The following is a 22427-nucleotide window of genomic DNA, read 5'->3' as shown; positions in this document are numbered from 1 at the left end:
CTTTGAAGTATAAGCTATAGTTTAAGGAGCTTTACTATCATGCTGTGCTAGCACGGCACCTACGACGTGATTCGAGGCATCGCACATGATCTCGAAAGGTTGATCCCAATTTGGGCCTCACACAATAGGAGCTGTGGTCAAAGCTTCCTTCAACTTGTCAAAAGCTTTTTTGCAATCCTCATTAAAAATGAATTCCACATCCTTTTGAAGTAAGCGGGAGAGGGGTAAAGTGACTTGGCTAAAATTCTTGATGAACCAGTGGTAAAAACCTGCGTGGCCAAGGAAGGAACGAATCTCCCTCACCGAGGAGGGGTAAGGTAAACACGAAATAACATCGATCCTAGCCAGGTCTACGGAAATTCCATCTTTAGATACAATATGACATAACACTATAACTTGTTTCACCATAAAATGGCATTTTTCAAAGTTCAATACAAGGTTAGTATTGGTGCATCGTTCTAGTACCCGAGCTAAGTTCTCTAAACATGCATCAAAGGAGCTACCATAAACACTGAAGTCGTCCATGAAGACATCCATGTAACTCTCCAAAAGGTCTGAGAAAACACTTGTCATGCATCTTTGGAATGTTGCCGGTGCATTGCACAAGCCAAACTGTATTCTCTTATACGCAAACGTTCCAAAGGGGCAAGTAAAAGTGGTTTTCTCCTGATTCTCAGGAGCTATATGAATCTGGAAGTACCCCTTATATCTATCTAAAAAGCAATAATGGGATTTATCTGCCAAGCGATCCAACATTTGGTCTATGAACGGCAACGGGTAATGGTCCTTCCGTGTTGCTTGATTCAGCCGGCGGTAATCTATGCACACTCGCCAAGCATTTTGAATCCGGGTTGCAACGAGCTCTCCACTTTCTATTTTCACCATGGTTACTCCGGATTTCTTCGGCCCTACTTGGACCGGACTTACCCACTCACTGTCTGAAATGGGATAGATGATATCCGCTTCCAAGAGGTGAGTTACTTCCTTCTTGACTACATCAAGGATTGTGGGGTTTAGCCGTCTTTGCGGTTGCCGGACCGGCTTAGCACCTTCCTCTAAGAAAATTCGATGAAGGCACACTTGAGGACTTATTCCCACAATGTCACTTAGGTTCCATCCGATCGCCTTCTTGTACTTCCGGATAACCTCAAGGAGTTGTTGCTCCTCTTGATTGGAAAGATCGGTTGCCACTATCACCGAGAACTTGTGCTCCTTGTCAAGAAATGGATATTTAACACGGGGTGGAAATGGTTTCAAATCTTCCCTTGCTTCTTGGAGTGGTAGCTTACCTTCTCGGTCATGGGGAACTTGTGAAGTAATTTCATCTTCTTTATCCTCATATTCTCCTTCTTTTGGGCTTTCTTCATCAATAAGACCTTCCTTGAGCTCATCCTCTCTTCCGCTCTCAACAAGGTTTTCACCCCCCAACGGATTCCTCCATAGGTGGAGTGGGTTGGGAGTTTATCTCTTCAAGTGGCTTGCCTCCTTGCGGGGTTATAGCATCAATACTAGACCTTAGAGTTGATGGAGGTGGCAAGTTTAGATCACTAGGCATCCCAAGTTGTGGAGGAGCAAGGTTGCTAGGGGTGGAATGAGGGGGTGTCAAGCGGGACAAGACTTCGGCAAGAGTTACCATGCAATCATCTTGTTTTCTTTGAAATTCCCGTTGTTCTTGGATGAAGGCTTGAAAGTTATCCTCCTTACGAGAGAGGTTGATGGGAGTGGGATGGTGATGGAAACTAAGTTGTCCCATATAAGGCGATGGGTAAGTTGGTTGAGAAGAAGTTGGTGGTGGAAATGGTAAAGGGGCTTGGGAGTACAATGGTTGTGTCTCATATAGAGGGTATGGAACATGAGCATATGGAGGGGAAAAATTGTAATGATGAGGTGTTCCACTTGGAGTGAGAGGTTGATAAACATTAGGGTCATAGGGTCCTTGTTGCCAAGAATTTCTTGCTTGTGACCCTCCTTCGAATTGGCCTCCCATACCTTGATGTGAACCACTGTTCGAATTGTATCCCCTTGCAACATGATAATAACCAGACTCCAAGCAAAAAGGGTGATAACTCATGATGGAAAGGAAAAATAAAGTGTAATAATACTAATAGAAGCAATAGATAAATGAATATATATGAAAGAACTGAAGATTGATGGTTTAGAGGTTATAATAAACTCTCGTTGTAAGTATAGTTACTAAACCAAGCAATCAACCTTTCTTACAAATGTTTTGGTTGTCACAAGTAACAAACCCCTTTAAAAATTGTTAACCGAGTATTCAAACCTCGGGTCGTCTTCTCAAGGAACTACAAGGAAGTATGTTCTTATTATTGGCTATAAAGGTTGTAATCGGGGTTTAGAAGGTGAGAAGCAAGTGATTTAAATGACAGGTGAAGTAGATGGTAATTAAAGTAAATAAATACTGTAAAGCAATCTTTTAGCAAGGTAAGAGAAATTGGAAGTCCAACTTAGTTATCTCTCTCAACAATAATGAAAGTTAAATCTAAATTCCACTTAGTTAACCTTTACTAAAGTAAAGAAAAGTCAAGGGACTAATTAGTTTGACCTTCGAATCCTATTTATTTCCTAAGAAAGAGTTGGGATTATTGAAGTTCAGTTCAATTAGCAAGATAACGATTATCAATTATGCTGAGTTTAATAATGTTGAGTTACTGATTTCTTAACCAAGACCAAAAGGGAAAAAGTAAAATTCTTGGAATAAAAATGTCCTTAGATAGAAAGCAATGGTAACACAAATTAAGGAGAAAGTAATCAATAACTGAAATACCTCAAATAATCATTAATTCAAATCATAACATGGAAAGGTTTCATAAGTCAAGTTGGCAACATTTATAGGTACGAATAAAAGCATTGAAGTAAATATTAAACCTGGATCGAGAGTCACTCTTACAAACTAAGAGAAGTCCTAAATCCTAATCCTAATCCTAAGAGAGAGGAGAGAACCTCTCTCAAACTAAATCTAAATCATGGAAAGTGAAAATTAGCGAGCTCCATTTGAATGGATGCGTTCCCCCACTTTGTAACCTCTGGTATATGCCTTCTAAACTTGGATTTGGGCCAAAAAGGGCTTCAGAATTCGCTATGAGCGTTTTCTACAATTTCTGGTGCGTGGCCTCTGTCACGCGTCCGCGTGGGTCACGCGTCCGCGTGGGTCATGCGGTCGCATCATTTGGAGCATTTTTTGCCACGCGGTCGCGTCAGCCATGCGACCGTGTCATGTGCGTTCTGCTTAAGGTGTGCGGTTGCGTCAGTCATGCAGCCGCGTCACTGCTGATTCGCGCTTGGCGCACGATTGCTTCGTCCATGCGATCGCGTGGATGCCAGTTTCTTCAGAAGCTCTGTTTTGTGCTTTCCTTCCATTTTTGTATGTTTTCTTTTCCATCCCTTAAGTCATTCTGCCTTAGAAAATCTGAAACTACTCAACACACTAATCACGGCATCGAATGGAAATAAAGGTAATTAAAGTAATTAATTTTAAAGCTTAGGAAACATGTTTTTCACATGCATCACATAATAAGGAAGGGAAAGTAAAATCATGCAATTAATATGAATAAGTGGGTGAAGGATTGAATAAATCACTCAAATTAAGCACAAAATATATCATAAAATATGGGTTTATCAACATACTCGAGTTATATCTATTTACCTAGAACTAAACAAACAAAAATGTTAGTTACTATCACTACTTAGGTAAAGGCGCCATCTACAAATGAGTACCGAGTAGCAAACAGAAAGTCAAATATTCACACTATTTACATATTCACAACAACCAAAATTTTAGCACTCATTGCACTTGAAGTGACTCCCCAGCAACGGCGCTAAATTTGACGAAGGCCGGATTCACCGTTAATCTAGGTTTTCACAAATTAGAATCTTATCGTTGAAAGTATAGCCTAGACCAACGATCAATCCACCACATCAAATGTTTAATCTAAAGATATGTCACAATTCAAAACCAATTTAATTTCAGGAGTTTCAATTCCCGAGTCGTCTCCCAAGGGCACTTGAGACCAATGAGTGTGCAATCTTGGTTATGAGGATCATGGAGTTTTCAATAAAGGAACAAACATATAAAGCAATAAAGGAACATGCAAAATTGTAATAAATAAACTAATAAAGGAATTAATGAAGTAACTATGCAATATAGACAAGTAAAGTGTAAAGGGAACTAATGTAAACGTGTGTAAAGGTATTAAAGCAAAAAAGGCATCTTGGCTTGGAGTAAGATAAGGGTCCTTTCCTTGTTGGAACCACAACTATGCCAATTAGAATGGATCAATCTCACTTGATTAACTCTCACATCGGAAAGTAAGTTAAATGAGTATAAGTGTTCTTAACCCACAAATCCTAAATTGCTTACTAATTAACTTAGCAACAACATAGCGTTAGTGGGAACAAGAATAATTAACAATCCAAAATTAACACTAAATGTTGGATATTCCAATTCTAGGAACCCAATTGCTCACTTTCCCCAAGCCAAGAGATAGAAAACTAGCCCAAAATCATGCTTGACATTTTGTGAAACATTTGGTGGGCAAAAAGCTTAAACAAGGAAAAAATGAGAAAAAGCTTGAAACCAAAAGCAAGAAATGATGTCAATCAACAATAAAGACACAAGAAAGCATGTAACAATCATCAAACATCAATCTCATCAACAAGAAATAGAAATTGCAAAGGCGAAGTGAAATTGAACTATAACTTAAATTATAAGAAAGTGTAAGAACAATATAACTATAAAGAGTAATAGCAAGAGATACTTACAATGGGAATTAGCAAAATCCAAAATCAAAATTGAAATGGAACTTGAATGTAAAAACCCTAGTATAAACCCTAGTAGAGAAGATGATGAAAAACTTAAAGAAAAACTACACTAAAAACTATCTACCACTATTCCTAAGCTATTCTAATGTTATGCTCTCCTATGGTCTTCATTCTCCCTTCCTCATGAGCTAAATGGCTTCAGAAATGGGCCTCAAATCCATCAAAATTGTGAGTCACGTGCTATTTTAATGAAGGCATGTGCGTCCACCTGTGCGGATGCACAGACGTGTGCGTCCGCACACTCTGCGAAAAATCCCGACCCATGTGTATATACAGGAGGTTGTGCACACGCACACTAGGCGATGTTTGAATGGACGCGCGACGCGCACGGTGCGGCTCACGCAAGGTTAGCCAAACAATTGAACATAAAATCTTGTCAAGAACATTACTTAAAAAGTTAAATATTAACTAAAAAGTTGTTCAAAGCAACTAAGAGTGAAAGTGTTTAAAATACGAACTATTACAAAAAGGTGTTCATCAAGGCCCACAGGGCCACAACAATATACAACTTAAAAATGTTCATAAAAAAGAGGTCACAACGGGTCAAGCTTCTCGCCCATAGCCGTATCCTGGGGAGAAGGATGGATCACCGAAATCGAGATCACCCCGATGACTTCGTTAGCCTCATTCAAGATCTCCACATCAGGATCAACCTCAGGTTGGGCAACCACAATAGAAGAGATCGGAACAGCCTTAGTCTTAGCGTCGAGCGCTGGAACCTCATCTTCATCCACAGCAGGAACAATTATTCCATCGACCACCACATTATCCATTTTGAATAGGGTAAGGTCGAGGTCAGTAGCCAGAACGCGGACTTGATCCTTCAAATTTTCATATATCTGAGTCATGCCATTTACCACATGGCCCTGCAACTCAGCATAATCATCATAAGCTGACTGAAGCTTTTCTTTCGTCTCCATGAGCTCGCCATAGGTGTGGGTATAGCTCTCTTCAGGCTTCTTCTTCATATCCTCTGCCAGCTTAGACGCCTCCTTGGCCTTAGTAGCTCGGGCCCGTTCCTTCTCCAAAGCAAGCTCCAACCCAACATTCTTCTCCTCGAGCTCGGCCTTTAGGCCACTGACCCTCTCAAACTCAGCCTTCGCACTCCCCAGAAAGGTGCTAGTAGCATTAATAGGAGATTTCTTGAATTCTCTCGCCAAGATAAAATTCAGACCAGCCATCTGGACACAATTTCTGACCATATACTGGAAATGGTTGAGAATGGATACATCGTCGGTAGAGGCAAAGCTGTGGGACATAATGTGTTCCTCGCTCCAAGCCAAACCATTAAACTCCTTATCATTAATATCGGCTGCAATAGAGGTCTTCTGTTTCTTAGGAGTAGGCACTGGAGAAGAAGGGGAAGAAGTAGCGCCTGAGCTTTCCAAAGGCAAGTCAGGAGGAACCAGGCAGACGTTGGGAGTATGGATGATCTTTCTCAGGCCCTGAGGACCCGAGTCCGGCTTCTTGGAAGGAAGCTGAGAGGAACCCTCCCCAGCGGCTTTTCTTTGAAGATTTTGGGCAGCCACAGTCCTTTTTGTCTTACACAAGAATTTCATAGAATCAGAACCCAAAGCCATCTCTGAAAACAAGGAACACAAAAGTCATCAAAAGATGCAACTAAGAAGAGAAACTAAAAGAGCAAGAGGTCGGGTACTACCTAACTCAGACCGGAGAAGGCTGGGATCTCCTAAAAACTTCTTCGTGTCCAAGTGAGGAGCTCAACCCCCCAGTGCTCCTCCAACACACCCACAAAGGCCTGCTCCACCTCGTCTAAACTCTCTAGGGTATACTTAGCTACTATCGGGTTCTCTTGCCACAAGAGGGGGAAGGAAGACTCCTCATTCTCATCCAAGAAGAAAGGATGCACTTTATCTACAGCTCGTATCTTGAAGTAAAAGTTTCTAAAATCATGGAAAGACTCGTCAAAGATAGAAAAAACTTTCCTACCCTGGTTAGCTCGAAAAGAGATCCAAGAAGCCTTCTTCTTGGTCGACCCGGGTTTTGTTAAAACAAACAGATACAAGAATAGGCTGAGAGAAGGCTGGACACCTAACTTCTGACACAAGAGCTGAAAAATCTTCATAAAGGCCCAGTAGTTAGGATAAAGCTGGGTAGGAGCAAGGTTATAATTCCAAAGGATCTCGGTCTCAAAGTCGGTAAAAGGGAGGGTAACGCCTAACTTCGTGAAAAAACAGTCATAAGCATAAAAGAACAGGTGCTTAGTACAACTTAAAGGAGGGAAACAAACCCTCTCCTCGGGATCAAGGGCAATTAGCTCATAGTTTTTCTCATCCTCCCTATTCCCACACACCCTATGGAACCTCCTCAATTTCTCACAATACTCCCGATCTGCCACTGTCACACAGCACAAACTACAGAGTCTAACCAATCAGCCATATTAGGTGGAAATTTTGTGGACATTTTGACAAGGTTCTTATGAGAAATATATGCTACACCTAGAGCAATAAAAAACAAAAAACATCACTACAAGTAGCTCGGCCAAAGGGGAAAGAAATCGGAAAAATCCAGCAACAACACTCAACTAATGAAAAGGCGCCCCAGTCTTGCAGCGTTGGCGTCGCGACATGGCGGTACCCTTTGGAGGCAACACAAACACAGACAAAATGCAATTCAAAGATACAAGAGCCCAAAAAACCCCATCGCCCAGCACAAGGAGTAAAAACCAAAACTTTGAGACGGACATGCAGAATCACTAAAAATAGGTAAATGAACGAAGAAAGTGGATCACACCCAAACAGAGCAACAGAAAAAAGAGGCACACAAAAAACGTCTGTGATAGTGGCGCGAACCTCGCCAAGAAAAATGCCAAGAAAGCCAAGAAAAGGACTTCTTGATCAGAGGGCGTAGACAAAACCTCAAGAAATGGACGAAAGAAAGAAATAAGAGAGGATGACGAACGCTTGCGAAAAAAGAAAAATAAGAAGCTCTGGAGTTTTTAAAAAGAGAGACAAAGGAGGGAAAGTTGAAACTACAAAAAGGAAATAAAGGCCCAATCAATGAGCCTTAAAAGCGCTTGCAGAAACCCAAGGAAGCTGTCGCGCTAATTTAGACCATCATTTAAAGCAAACGTTTCGTATCTCAAAAACTGGAAGATCACGGAGCCCGACCTGCCCAGAGAAGACATGTCCGATCAGGAAGTGCTCGAGCACGACCTAGCAAGAGGTCGAGGCTCAAGCAGGGGCACTGTTCATACCTTGACCCGAGAAGGGGGTCTGGGCCGAGAAAGGAAAAATGAGCCAACCTATGAGGAGAGCCCTCCTACTTCCACCGACCTCTTCCAAGAGGTCGGATGTCGACCTGCAGGCCCAAGAAGGCCCAATGCAACAAGGTCACCGCTCACTAGAAGGTGGTTACCTAAGATAAAGATCCTACTAGAAAGATATAAGATAAGATAAGGATCTTCCCCCTAAGGAAGGTAATCAATTCCACTATAAATACACTGGAGCCCCTAGGTATAATACATACTCTGATTCTACTAAAAACTTGCTTAAAACCCTGATGGGGGCGAAAATTAGCCAATTAAGAATTTATAATAAGAACAGCGTTACAAGTACAGTTCTTAACCGACGAAAATCCGCTTATCAATTTAAAAGGGTTGTCACAAATTTTAGAATAAAAATACTAGGAGTAGAAATCCCAGGTCGTCTCCCAACGAGTTGACAAAAGGGTGTTATTTTATTAGTCAGGAATTTTATGAGAAATTTTAAGAGTTGGAGAACAGAAAAATAAATGATTATAATTTAAAGCAATAGAAATTAACAAGAGAATTTATATAATTAAATAAAAGTCTTGACCGAGGGAAGATTAATTGGAAGTTCTATCCTTGTTGGATTTTTCTAAGTGGAGTAGCAAGAGGTTGTTATTTTCACTTAGTTAACCCTTACTAAATAAAGGAAAGTCAAGTGATTGAGCTAACTCTTATTCGCAAGTCCTAATCCTCTCCTTATGGAAGGATTAGTGTTAGTAAATAGAGACTTAGCCAACAACTTCCAATTGAACTAATAACTTGAGTATTCCAACTCAAGGGTCTCCTTTTAATCAACCCCCAAGTCAAGTTGGGAGTCTACTCCATTGACATGAATGTAATTTTCGTAAAGGAATAAGAAGAAGACATGATAAATTAAATAAAATAATAACTGAAGATTAATTAAAGGTAAAAACAGTTCTTTGCATTAATAAATCCAAAATCATAACATACCTATCTGAACTGGGTTAATAAGTAATCAAAAGAGTAAAGGAATAAGGAAACAAACTAGAATAATGGAAACTTCAACGGAGTTAGTGACTCTTCTCAATATCCAAAGTAAAAGCATAAAAAGCATAAAAACTAGAACTATGAATGTGAAGAAAACCTAGAGGAAGAGTGCGATTTCTCTCTAAGATTCCGATCTAAAACTAAAAATTATGCGAATGAGAATGTATGTTGAGTCTCTGCTTGTCCCCTGGCTCTATTCTGTGTTTTTGGGCCAAAAACTGGGTCCAAACTCAGCCCAAAATCGCCCCCAGCATTTTCTGCAATTTCAGCAGGTAGCACATGTCATGCGTACGCGTCGCTGGTCATCTTTGCGTGTCACGCGTACGCGTCAGGCACGCGTACGCATCGCCGTGCAGACTCCGATTCACGTGCACGCGTGAGCCATGCGTGCGCGTCGCTCCTCGCTGGTTATCTCATTTATTTCTTGTGCTCCTTCCATTTTTGCAAGCTTCCTTTCCATCCTTTAAGCCATTCCTGCGCTATAAAGCCTGAAAATACTTAACGCACATATCATGGCATCGAATGGTATAAAGGAGAATTAAAAATATACAATTTAAGGGCTCAGGAAGCAAGTTTTCAACCATAGAACAAAATTGGGAAGGAATTGTAATATCATGCAAATTGTATGAATAAGTGTGCAAAGGCTTGATAAAAACCACTCAATTGAGCACAAGATAAACCATAAAATAGTGGTTTATCAATCTCCCTACACTTAAACACTAGCATGTCCTCATGTTGAGCTCAAGGAGATGAAAAAGAATGAATGAGGGAAAGTAAGACTTATGAGATGTAACCTATGAATGCAACTATATGCTAATATGATTCTTCTTACTTAGTTAAAAATAAATAAGTTCTCCAAGACAAACATAAATCATATTCCACTAATTCAAACCACACAGTAAAAGATAAGTAAACTTGTAAGAAGATAGCTCATGAAAGCAGGGAACATAGAATTAAGTATTGAACCCTCACTGGTAGTGTATATCGCTCTAATCTCTCAAGTGTCTACGGTTAATTCATTCTACTCTTCTCTACTCATGCTTTCTAGACTTTGTTCTTCATCTAACCAATCAACAAAAATTTAGTATATCAATGCAAACATCATGAGGTCTTTTCAAGGTTGTAATGGGACTAAGGTAAGGGTGAGGATATATGTATGGCCAAGTGAGCTATAATATGAATCTTTGACTAACCTAAGCTTTCACCTAACACACACACACACTCTATATACTTCTAAAATTATGCCTAGCTACCCATAATTTCTACTTTTTTATCACATACTCACGTTTCCAAGTTTTCCTTTTTAATTTCACCTTATATGCATTGATCCTTTATTAAACTTAGCACTGGGGTGATTTTATCCCCTATTTATTTATTTTGTACTATTTATAAGACCAGCTATGCTGTATGGTACGGAGTGTTGGGCGGCTAAAGGGAAGCACAAACATAAGCTGAGTGTGGCAGAGATGAAGATGTTGAGATAGATGAGTGGTCATACGCGATTGGATAAAATAAGGAATGAAGATATAAGGGAGAGAGTTGGAGTAGCACCCATTGTGGAAAAGATGGTTGAATCGCGTCTCAGGTGGTTTGGACATGTGAGAAGAAGACCGATAGAACATCCAGTCAGGAGGGTGGATGAAATGGAAGATGGACAAAGGGCGAAAGGCAGAGGAAGACCTAAGAAGACCATCCATGAGGTGGTCAAACGAGATCTACATGTAAACGGTCTCTCTGTAGACATGATACATGACAGAGCACAATGGCGTCGTTTGATTCATGTAGCCGACCCCACTTAGTGGGACAAGGCTTTGTTGTTGTTGTATTTATTTATTATAATAATTTTTTTAAAGCTAAAAATAACATATCAATACACACGGGTTTTTAATTTTTTTTTTCTGGTCTCACATGAGTAGGTACCCAATTTTCCAATATTCAAATAAAGTAAAAACATAACACATTCCCATTAACCCAAGTTCCTACAGTTCCCCACACTTAATTGATACACACTCTCTATCTTAAACTAACCAAAGATTCAATTAGGGTAATTAGTTGTTTTTCCGCTTAAGGCTAGTGATGTGGTAAAATGTAGAACAAAGGGGTATTAAAAGGCTCAAAGTGGCTAACAAAGGTAATTGGAATGGTAGGCTATTTGGGATAAGTGAGGTAATAACAAATTATGGCCTCAATCATATGTATGCATGCAAATATACTAAACAATGGACTTATAGAATGGAACAAAATGTAGATTACAATCATAGAGAAGAAGACAAACAAGAATAAAATATTATGGTTAAATAGTGTAACCATGTAATTAAGCTCAAATCTCACAGGTTGTGTGTTCTTTGCTATAATTCATGTTCCAGATTACAATCTTCAAACAAGTTTAACACAAATTTTCAATTTAAATTAGTGAAATACAATAAAAAGGGTCTTGAAAAGAAACTCATTACTTTAACCAAGCAAAACATACATGCAAACCATCATTATCATGCAATCTATCCTATCTAACAAAAGAAAAAGTCAAATGTTGGTGTTAAGAGAGTAAGTTACCTTCGGAAGTCAAGGACTGACCTCCCCACACTTAAGGCTTGGCACGGTCCTCCGTGCCATCAGTAAGGAGCAAGGTAGGGCTGGAAGCATTGCCTCCGCTATCTGGTTCACCATGGCTCTCTGTACTACTGGATGAAGGGGAGTCTGGGGTGTCCTTCGGTTCTGGAGGTGGGTGAGTACCAGCTATAAGTTCCTTCAGATAGTTGTATCTGCGCTTGTTACGGTGCTCCATTCGCTCCATTCACTGGTCTTGCCGTTCGAACCTCTCAAGGATCTGTAGGTACATCTAATGAATGGATGGTGCTTGTGGTGTGGATGATGGTGGAGTGGAAGAGGAAGGGGTATCCAAAGATGGACCAGCAGGCCGGCTCGTAAAGAGAACTGGTGGCCTTATGTACTTCCCATTCGGGACATACTGATCGGCACTAGGGATCATGACCTTCGTGTCCCCTGCCCGATGGGACACACCTGCTGCAGAGACTAAATCTGAAACCCGGGCAGGGAAAGGCAGGTTACCCACAATCTGTACATGTCCCATTGCTTGCCGGATGTGAGGTCGATCCCACAGGGATTGATGGACCAAGCAACTTTAGTGGGTGGTCTGTCTAGTCAAGTAGACATTGGTGAATTGGATGAAATTTAAGCAATAGAATATAAATTGCAGGAATTGTAGAATGTAGAAAGTGAATTGACTGAAACTTAAAGAGCAAAAAAAGTAAATTGCAGTAAATGTAAAGGGAATTTAGTGCTGGGAAATTAAGAAAAACAATAGATCAAGCAATCGAAAAGAACTTAAGAACAAGTGACTAGAAATTTAAATTGCAGGAAGAGTAAATTCAGATCACAGCAAGAATTGTAAAATGCAGAACACTTGCAGAAGAATTAAATTGCATGAAAGTAAATTGAGAGCAATGTGAACGAAAAAATAAAATTTGCAGAGAAGGAAATCGGAGCAGAGGATTGTAGAAATTGAAATTTGCATAAACTAAATTGAATTCAATACTTGAAATGTAATAGTGCAGAAAACTAAAAGTGTATCAAAGAGAGCTTTCTATTCTATCCTACTCCTACTCCTACTGCTGCCTAGTAGCCTAACCAAGCTCTCAATGAAATAAAACTAATGCCTTTATATAGGCTTTACAAAATAAAAATGAAATTAAAATTGAAAACAAATTACAATTCAGATGAAATTCCTAATCTAACTATTTTTTGTCCCTTTGAGTCATGTCAATGGGCTTTGCTTGCTTTGGGGCTTCAATGAAATAGGTCTTGGGTGTTTGTTTGAAGTGGGTCAGGGGTGCATGCTTAATTAATGCTCCCAGTGGAGAGCTCCGTGCATAAAGTGAATGTCCCGTTCACTTTGCCAAGCGTGCCCCTTCACGTGCTCAACTTCTCCTCTAGCGTTAACTTAGTGAACATCACGTTCACTTGTTGAACGTTGCTCCTTGGTGCTTCCTTGGTGCGCACCATTCTTCATGGGCGCTCTCCTAGTGAACGCTACGTTCATATTTTGAGCGCTGGCTTATGTATGGAAGCCCATGCCTTGCCTTCCCAACTTGGAATTCACGAGAAAGTGAAGAAAGTGAACGTGGCGTTCACTTCCAAAGTGAACGCTAGCTGTTTATGTTCCCAAGCATGGTTTTTGGGCCTTAAAGATGCCTTTCACTTGTGCTTTAATTTCGTGCCAAATATAGATTGTTATATATCGTTGGAAAGCTCTAAATGTCAGCTTTCCAACGCAAGTAGAAGCGCATCAATTAGACATCTGTAGCTCAAGTTATGGTCCTTTGAAGAAGGCATGGTCGTGTTGTTTTGGAGGCCGAAAACGCTCAATTAGTGAGCGTGGCGTTCACTTAGTGAGCGCTGCATTGGAAGGTGAAGAGGTCAGCTGGCCTTACTGCAAGTTGATACTATGTTCATCTTTGCACTTTCGGGATAAGTTTTCTCCCTCAGATTTAGTGTCCACCATGCCGTGCCATATATGCTTGGAAATCTCTAGATTCCTACTTTCCAATGCCACTAAAATCACCTCATTTGGAGTTTTGTAGCTCAAGTTATTCTTGTTGGAGTGTGAAGAGGTCAGGGTTGCAAATCTTCTTTGCTCCTTCTAGAGTCTGTTTCAACTCTTTTGCTCCCTTTGGAGTGTGATTCTTCTTTTAGTGCTTTTATTGCTTCTTTTTCTATTATTTCCTACAAAATTTATAAAATTAAAAGATCAAATAAATATACCATTTAAGTACAAAAACATTCAATATTTAAGCACTCATCATCAATTTCTTGTATGAAAAAGCATAGAAAAATATGACATGATGACATGTCATCAGCAGGTTGAGGGGTTGCTCTGTCAGGATGCACCAGATGAGAATAGCCATGTCTGCGGTGAAGGTTGACTCGTGAGTGCTCGGAAAGACATAGTGGGACATAATCTGTGCCCACACGTGAGCCTCCAGGGTGAGTGACTGGGCTGAGATGCTCTTGGGTTTTGAACGATGCTACCCATAGATCCAGGTGCTTCTAGGGTGGGCTATAACTTAAAGGACGCTATCCCAGTCAAACTGATACATCTGACGCTTACGAGATGCCTCTTGATATGCATCCCATCCATCTGGACTAGGTGGAAGGTCCAGGGCTCTCTGTATGGCACTCTCAGAGACAGGGACCTGCTGCTGGTGGACGAAGACAGTCTGCAGGGTAGGTGAGTAGAAGTTGGAGTAGAATTCAACTACCCATGATAAGTTGGCCTCCCGTTGCTGCTTCCTTACAAATCTCCACTATCTCCTCTCAATTCGGGGCTCCACAAAATCAACAAAGTGTGTTGGAACAATGAGTAGATGCTCATTGTTGTAGTTCCTCTCGGCCAGGATGGGGAACATCTGTTCGCAATAACGGTTAGCAAACCGTGTGGAGTCTCGTGCGTGGAAGGCTTTTTCTGATTCATCAACCTTAATGATCCTCTTCACCCGCTTTGTTGGTGGCTTGACATTGGTATATGGAAGTGCCTTTGCCAGTGTTCTCTTGGTTCCTCTCTTTGCTGGTGTCTTGTCAGTGGCCTTCTCTTTTCCTTTCTTGGCACCCATGCCTAAGGAAGAAGAAAAAGAAAGAGTGTGAAATATAGATAACTAAAACCAGAAGGGAGAAAATTCCAAGTGATAATGAATGCCAAAGGAAAGATGATAGCTCAAATACATGGTAGCTACAACATGTTGGTAAGACATCAATTAGGAGCAAGAAGGCAATTCATGATAATTAGATGCAAGAGATAAAAGCATGCAAGGAATAGGCATGAGAAGCATAACTCAAGCATCAAGTATTAAATGTGTCAAATTAGAGAGTACGTGTAATGATGACAATTGTGAATGATAATTCCAATTACATATGGATGACAAACGTTGTGAAAAAGAAGCATTCAAGTAAAAGAGTAAAGGAAAATAGGATTCAAAGTGCCATAAGAGCTTTTTCACAAACACTTGGTGTGCAAGTTGAAATAGGAATGAAAATAATATAATCCAAATGTATATGAGAGCCAAATTAAAATATCAATTGTCAAATCACTCCTCAGAATATTCACAAGCTTTAGTATAGTATGGTGATACCCAAATAAAATTTTAACACCAACATAAGAATGCAAGAAAAAGAAGGAAAAAAAACCATGGATAAATAAACGAAAAGAAAAATAGAGAAGAAAGAGACATAAACTAATGTAATAATGAAAGAGTGAAAGGGGAAGAAGAAAAAAGTGTGATATGAAATCAGGCGCTGAGGTGGTTTAAGAATGCGTTGCATGCGACGCGTACGCGTGGGTCGCGCAGATTTGAATAGTGACACGTAAGCGTCGGGCACGCGTACGCGTGCCATTGATTGTGCGAGTCGCGCGAAGGCATTGACGCGTACGCACAACTCTCTGTTCACGCCGGGCTTGGGGCAAAAATCACAAACGACGCGTGTGCGTTAGGGATGCGCACACGTGGATGGTAATTTTGGGAAAACGACACGCACGCGTCAGGGACGCGTACGTGTGATGGAGCTTGTGCTCGCAGCACAGTTCCAGCCCCACACCAACATAACTCTCTAGCCAAACACCATTTACGCCGATTTTTCAAGGTCACGCGTGCGCGTCAGGGACGCATACGCGTGATGGGTTGAAATTGCAAGCGACGCGTACGCATGAGGGACGTGTACGCGTGGACTTGCTTGTGCGCAAGGCACGTGTCCAGCACCAGTCCCGCCTAACTCTCTGTTCACTTCTTCTCATTCTCGCAAGCACATATGATGCGTACGCCTCAGCGACGCTTGCGCGTCGTGTGCTCATTTTTTTATGCAGAATGCAAATGCAGCATGCAGATGAATATGCAGAAATTATGAATGACTACTGCAAATATTAAAATAAAATAGACTAAAAATGTGAAGAAACGATCATACCATGGTGGGTTGTCTCCCACCTAGCACTTTACTTTTACGTCCTTAAGTTAGACGGTCCATAAGCTCAATCTGCTTTTGTTGGTGGATCCTCCAAGAGGAAGACCTCTAGCTCTTTATTGTCCTTTATCTTCTCACTATGATATAGCTTTAAGCGATGTCCATTGACATTGATGAATTTGGAACTTGATGGATGACTCAGATGGAAGACTCCGTATGGTTCTTCCTTTTCTACCCAGTAGGGGCCTTCCCATCTGGATCTCAGCTTTCCTTGCATGAGCCTTAGCCTTGAGTTGCATAGGAGAACTAGCTCCCTAGGTCTGAAATGTCTTCTCTTTATATGCTTGTCATGCACAGCCTTCACTTTCTCTTTGTATATTCTGGAGTTGTTATATCCTTCGAGTCGAAGGTTCTCCAGCTCGGCTAGTTGTAGCTTCCTTTCATCACCAGCCTTCTCAAATCCCATGTTGCATTCCCTCCACTGGAAGGTGACAAGCTGGTGCACGAAATTGTGATCATCAACAATGGTGCCAAAGGACTTGGAGCTCTTAAACGTGAATCACACTTTGTAACAATTCCGTACAACTAACCAGCAAATGCACTGGGTCGTCCAAGTAATACCTTACGTGAGTAAGGATCGATCCCACGGAGACTGTTGGCTTGAAGCAAGCTATGGTCACCTTGTAAATCTCAGTCAGGCGAATTCAGATGGTGATGGAGAATTGATAATTAAAAGATAAATAAAACATAAAATAAAGATAGAGATACTTATGTAATTCTTTGGTTGGAATTTCAGATAAGCGTATGAAGATGCTTGGTTCCTCCTGAACCTCTGCTTTCCTATTGCCTTCTTCCAATCATTCATACTCCTTTCCATGGAAAGCTTTATGTTGGGCATCACCGTTGTCAATGGCTACTTCCCGTCCTCTCAGTGAAAACGTTCCAAATGCGCTATCACCGCACGGCTCATCATCTGTCGGTTCTCGATCATGCTGGAATAGGATCCATTGATCCTTTTGTGTCTGTCACATGCCCAACAAACGCGAGTTTGAAGCTCGTCACAGTCATCCCTTCCCAGATCCTACTCAGAATATCACAGACAAGGTTTAGACATTCGGATCTCAAAAATGGTCCCCAATAATTCTAGCCTATACCACGAAGGTTCCAATCTTAGATTAGAAACCCAAGAAATACGCATTCAAGCCATTGCTAGTAGAACAGAGGTGGATGTCAGGCACATGTTCATAGGTGAGAATGATAATGAATGTCACGGATCATCACATTCATCAAGTTGAAGAACGAATGAATATCTTAGAGAAGAAGTAGGCGTGAATTGAATAGAAAAACAATAGTACTTTGTATTAATTCATGAAGGACAGCAGAGCTCCACACCTTAATCTATGGTGTGTAGAAACTCCACCGTTGAAAATACAAAAGTGATAATGGTGTAAGCATGGCCGAATGGCCAGCCTCCAAGGTCTAGGGACTAAACGTCCAAAGATGTGTGTCCAAATACAATAGTAAAAGGTCCTATTTATAGAGAACTAGTAGCCTAGGGTTACAGAAATAAGTAATTAATGCAGAAATCTTCTTCTGGGATCACTTGGTGTGTGCTTGGGCTGAGCATTGAAGCTTCCATGTATAGAGACTTTTCTTGGAGTTAAACGCCAGCTTTTGTGCCAGTTTGGGCGTTTAACTCCAGCTTTTGTGCCAGTTTTGGAGTTAAACGCCAGAATTCTTGAGCTGACTTGGAACGCCTATTTGGGCCATCAAATCTTGGGCAAAGTATGGACTATTATATATTGCTGGAAAGCCCAGGTTGTCTACTTTCCAACGCAATTGAGAGCTCGCCAATTGGGCTTCTGTAGCTCCAGAAAATCCACTTTAAGTGTAGGGAGGTCAGAATCCAACAGCATCTGCAGTCCTTTTTCAGCCTCTGAATCAGATTTTTGCTCAGGTCCCTCAATTTCAGCCAGAAAATACCTGGAATCACAGAAAAACACACAAACTCATAGTAAAGTCCAGAATTGTAATTTTTATTTAAAAACTAATAAAAACATAATAAAAACTAACTAAAATATACTAAAAACATACTAAAAATAATGCCAAAAAGCGTATAAATTATCCGCTCATCACAACACCAAACTTAAATTGTTGCTTGTCCCCAAGCAACTGAAAATCAAGTAGGATAAAAAGAAGAGAATATACAATGAATTCCAAAAACATCTATAAAGATCAGTATTAATTAGATAAGCGGGGCTTTTAGCTTTTTGCCTTTGAACAGTTTTGGCATCTCACTTTATTCCTTGAAGTTCAGAATGATTGGCATCTATAGGAACTCAGAATCCAGATAGTGTTATTGATTCTCCTAGTTAAGTATGTTGATTCTTGAACACAGCTACTTTATGAGTCTTGACCGTGGCCCTAAGCACTTTGTTTTCCAGTATTACTACCGGATACATAAGTGCCACAGACACATAACTGGGTGAACCTTTTCAGATTGTGACTCAGCTTTGCTAGAGTCCCTAATTAGAGGTGTCCAGGGTTCTTAAGCACACTCTTCTTTTTGCTTTGGACCTTGACTTTAACCGCTCAGTCTCAAGTTTTCACTTGACACCTTCACGCCACAAGCACATGGTTAGGGACAGCTTAGTTTAGCCGCTTAGGCCAGGATTTCATTCCTGTGGGCCCTCCTATCCACTGATGCTCAAAGCCTTGGATCCTTTTTATCACCCTTGCCTTTTAGTTTAAAGGGGTATTGGCTTTTTCTGCTTGCTTTTCTTCTTTTTTTTCTTTTTCTTTTTCTTTTCTCTTCTTCTTCTTTTTTTCGCCTCTTTTTTTTCTGCAAGCTTTTCACTGCTTTTTCTTGCTTCAAGAATCAATTTTTATGATTTTTCAGATCATCAGATAACATTTCTCCTTTTCCATCATTCTTTCAAGAGCCAACAATTTTAACATTCATAAACAATCAAATTCAAAAATATGCACTGTTCAAGCATTCATTCAGAAGAACAATAGTATTGCCACCACATTCAAAATAATTAAACTGTTTTAAAATTTGAAATTCATGCACTTCTTTTTCTTTTTCAATTAAAAACATTTTTCATTTAAGAAAGGTGATGGATTCATTTTCATAGCTTTGAGGCATAGACATTTAGACACTAATGATCATGTAATAAAGACACAAACATAAATAAACATAAAGCACAATTTTCGAAAAACAGAAAATAAAGAACAAGGAAATTAAAGAACGGGTCCACCTTAGTGATGGCGGCTTGTTCTTCCTCTTGAAGATCTTATGGAGTGATTGAGCTCCTCAATGTCTCTTCCTTGCCTTTGTTGTTCCTCTCTCATGGTTCTTTGGTCTTCTCTAATTTCATGGAGGAGGATGGAATGCTCTTGGTGCTCCACCCTTAGTTATCCCATGTTGGAACTTAATTCTCCTAGGGAGGTGTTGATTTGCTCCCAATAGTTTTGTGGAGGAAAATGCATCCCTTGAGGCATCTCAGGGATTTCATGATGAGGAGTTTCCTCATGCTCTTGGTGAGGTTCTCTCACTTGCTCCATCCTTTTCTTAGTGATGGGCTTGTCCTCATCAATGAGGATGTCTTCCTCTATGTCAATTCCAGCTGAATTGTAGAGGTGACAAATGAGATGAGGGAAGGCTAACCTTGCCATAGTAGAAGACTTGTTTGCCACCTTGTAGAGTTCTTGGGATATAACCTCATGAACTTCTACTTCCTCTCTAATCATGATGCTATGAATCATGATAGCCCGGTCTATAGTAACTTCAGATCGGTTGCTAGTAGGAATGATTGAGCGTTGGATAAACTCCAACCATCCCCTAGCCACGGGCTTGAGGTTATGCCTTCTTAGTTGAACCGGTTTCCCTCTTGAATCTCTCTTCCATTGAACGCCCTCTTCACATATGTCCATGAGGACTTGGTCCAACCTTTGATCAAAGTTGACCCTTCTAGTGTATGGGTGTGCATCTCCTTGCATCATGGGCAAGTTGAATGCCAACCTTACATTTTCCGGACTAAAATCTAAGTATTTCCCCCGGACCATTGTAAGCCAATTCTTAGGATCCGGGTTCACACTTTGATCATGGTTCTTGGTGATCCATGCATTGGCATAGAACTCTTGAACCATTAAGATTCCAACTTGTTGAATGGGGTTGGTGAGAACTTCCCAACCTCTTCTTCGAATCTCATGTCAGATCTCCGGATATTCTCCCTTTTTGAGCTTAAAAGGGACCTCGGGGATCACCTTCTTCTTGGCCACAACTTCATAGAAGTGGTCTTGATGCACCCTTGAGAGGAATCTCTCCATCTCTCATGACTCAGAGGTGGAAGCTTTTGCCTTCCCTTTCCTCTTTCTAGAGGTTTTTCCGGCCTTTGGTGCCATTAATGGTTATGGAAAAATAAAAAAAGCTTTAGCTTTTACCACACCAAACTTAGAAGGTTGCTCGACCTCGAGCAAAAGAAGAAAGAAGAGAGTAGAAGAAGAAGAAATAGAGGAGATGGAGGGGGCTTTGTGTTTCGGCCAAGGGGGATGGGTAGTGTGTATATTGTGTAAAAATGAAGGAGTGAAGATGGGTTTATATAGGAGTGGAGAGGGGGTATGGTTCGGCCATTATGGGTGGGTTTTGGTGGGAAAGTGGTTTAAACTTGAATGGTGAGGTAGGTGGGGTTTTATGGAGGATGGATGTGAGTGGTGAAGAGAATGGTGGGATTTGATAGGTGAGGGGTTTTTGGGGAAGAGGTATTGAGGTGATTGGTGAATGAGTGAAGAAGAGAGAGAGAGGTGGGGTAGGTGGGGATCCTGTGGGGTCCACAGATCCTGAGGTGTCAAGGATTTCTCATCCCTGCACCATGTGGCATGCAAAATGCCTCTTGCTGCCAATCCTGGCATTAAACGCCAGGCTACTGCCCATTTCTGGCGTTTAATGCCAGCTTCTTGCCCATTCCTGGCGTTAAACGCCAGTCTGGTGCCCATTTCTGGCGTTAAACGCCCAGAATGGTGCCAGACTGGGCGTTTAACGCCCATTCTGCTACCCTCACTAGCGTTTAAACGCTAGTAAGTTTCTCCTCCAGGGTGTTCTGTTTTTCATTCTGTTTTTCCTTCTGTTTTTACTTTTTCAATTGTTTTTGTGACTTCACATGATCATCAACCTATAGAAAACATAAAATAACAAAAGAAAATAGAAATTTAATATAGATAAGTAAAAATTGGATTGCCTCCCAACAAGCGCTTCTTTAATGTCAATAGCTTGATAGTGGCTCTCATGGAGCCTCACAGATGTTTAGAGCAATGTTGGAACCTCCCAACACCAAACTTAGAGTTTGAATGTGGGGGTTCAACACCAAACTTAAAGTTTGGTTATGGCCTCCCAACACCAAACTTAGAGTTTAACTGTGGGGGCTCTGTTTGACTCTGTATTAAGAGAAGCTCTTCATGCTTCCTCTCCATGGTGACAGAGGGATATCCTTGAGCTTTAAACACAAGGGAGTCTCCATTCACTTGAATGATCAATTCTCCTCTGTCAACATCAATCACAGCTTTTTCTGTGGCTAGGAAGGGTCTGCCAAGGATGATGGATTCATCCATACACTTCCCAGTCTCTAGGATTATGAAGTCAGCATGGATGTAGTGGCCTTCAACCTTTACCAAGACATCCTCTACAAGTCCATAAGCCTATTTCTTTGAATTGTCTGCCATCACCAGTGAGATTCTTGTAGCTTGTACCTCAATGATCCCTAGCTTCTCCATTACAGAGAGAGGCATGAGGTTTATACTGTAAATCATGTTTCTTGTATGCGAAGTTTGTATTCGTAGGTTTTGATGAATGACAAACCAACAAACGACATGAAAGACAAACCAACAAACAACTTGAATGAACAAGCATGTTGAAAGATCAACCAACATTCAACGTTGAGGAATGAAGAGTTGAAAGCAACACAACAACAACAAGAAACTCAAGTCCACAACATTTGAAGACAAGTATAGTGTCTTAGGACTTAGGTAACTTCTTGTTAAGAACCAATTGCTAAATCTCTCAACACACACTCACAAAATGTTTTGATGCACATCTTGCAATTCGATGCTAGCCAAATGGTTTAAAAACTTGTTTTCAAAGGTACAAAAGCATAGGAATTGACTCCAACAAGTTTGAGATCAATCCTAAGTATTTTGAAGTGATTTTAAGCCATTCTTTAAGGTTTGCATTGATGCACACTCATCTTGCATCGATGCAAAGCATGCGACGACTTGTTGCATCGATGCAAAGATGTTTGCATCGATGCAACCTAGCTGAAAATTCAAATTTCAGCTTCAAAGA

Source organism: Arachis hypogaea, chromosome 20, assembly GCF_003086295.3.
Source record: "Arachis hypogaea cultivar Tifrunner chromosome 20, arahy.Tifrunner.gnm2.J5K5, whole genome shotgun sequence".
Taxonomy (NCBI): Eukaryota; Viridiplantae; Streptophyta; class Magnoliopsida; order Fabales; family Fabaceae; genus Arachis; species Arachis hypogaea.
The sequence above is the reverse complement of the archived record's forward strand: the minus strand, read 5'-3'. Positions refer to the sequence as shown.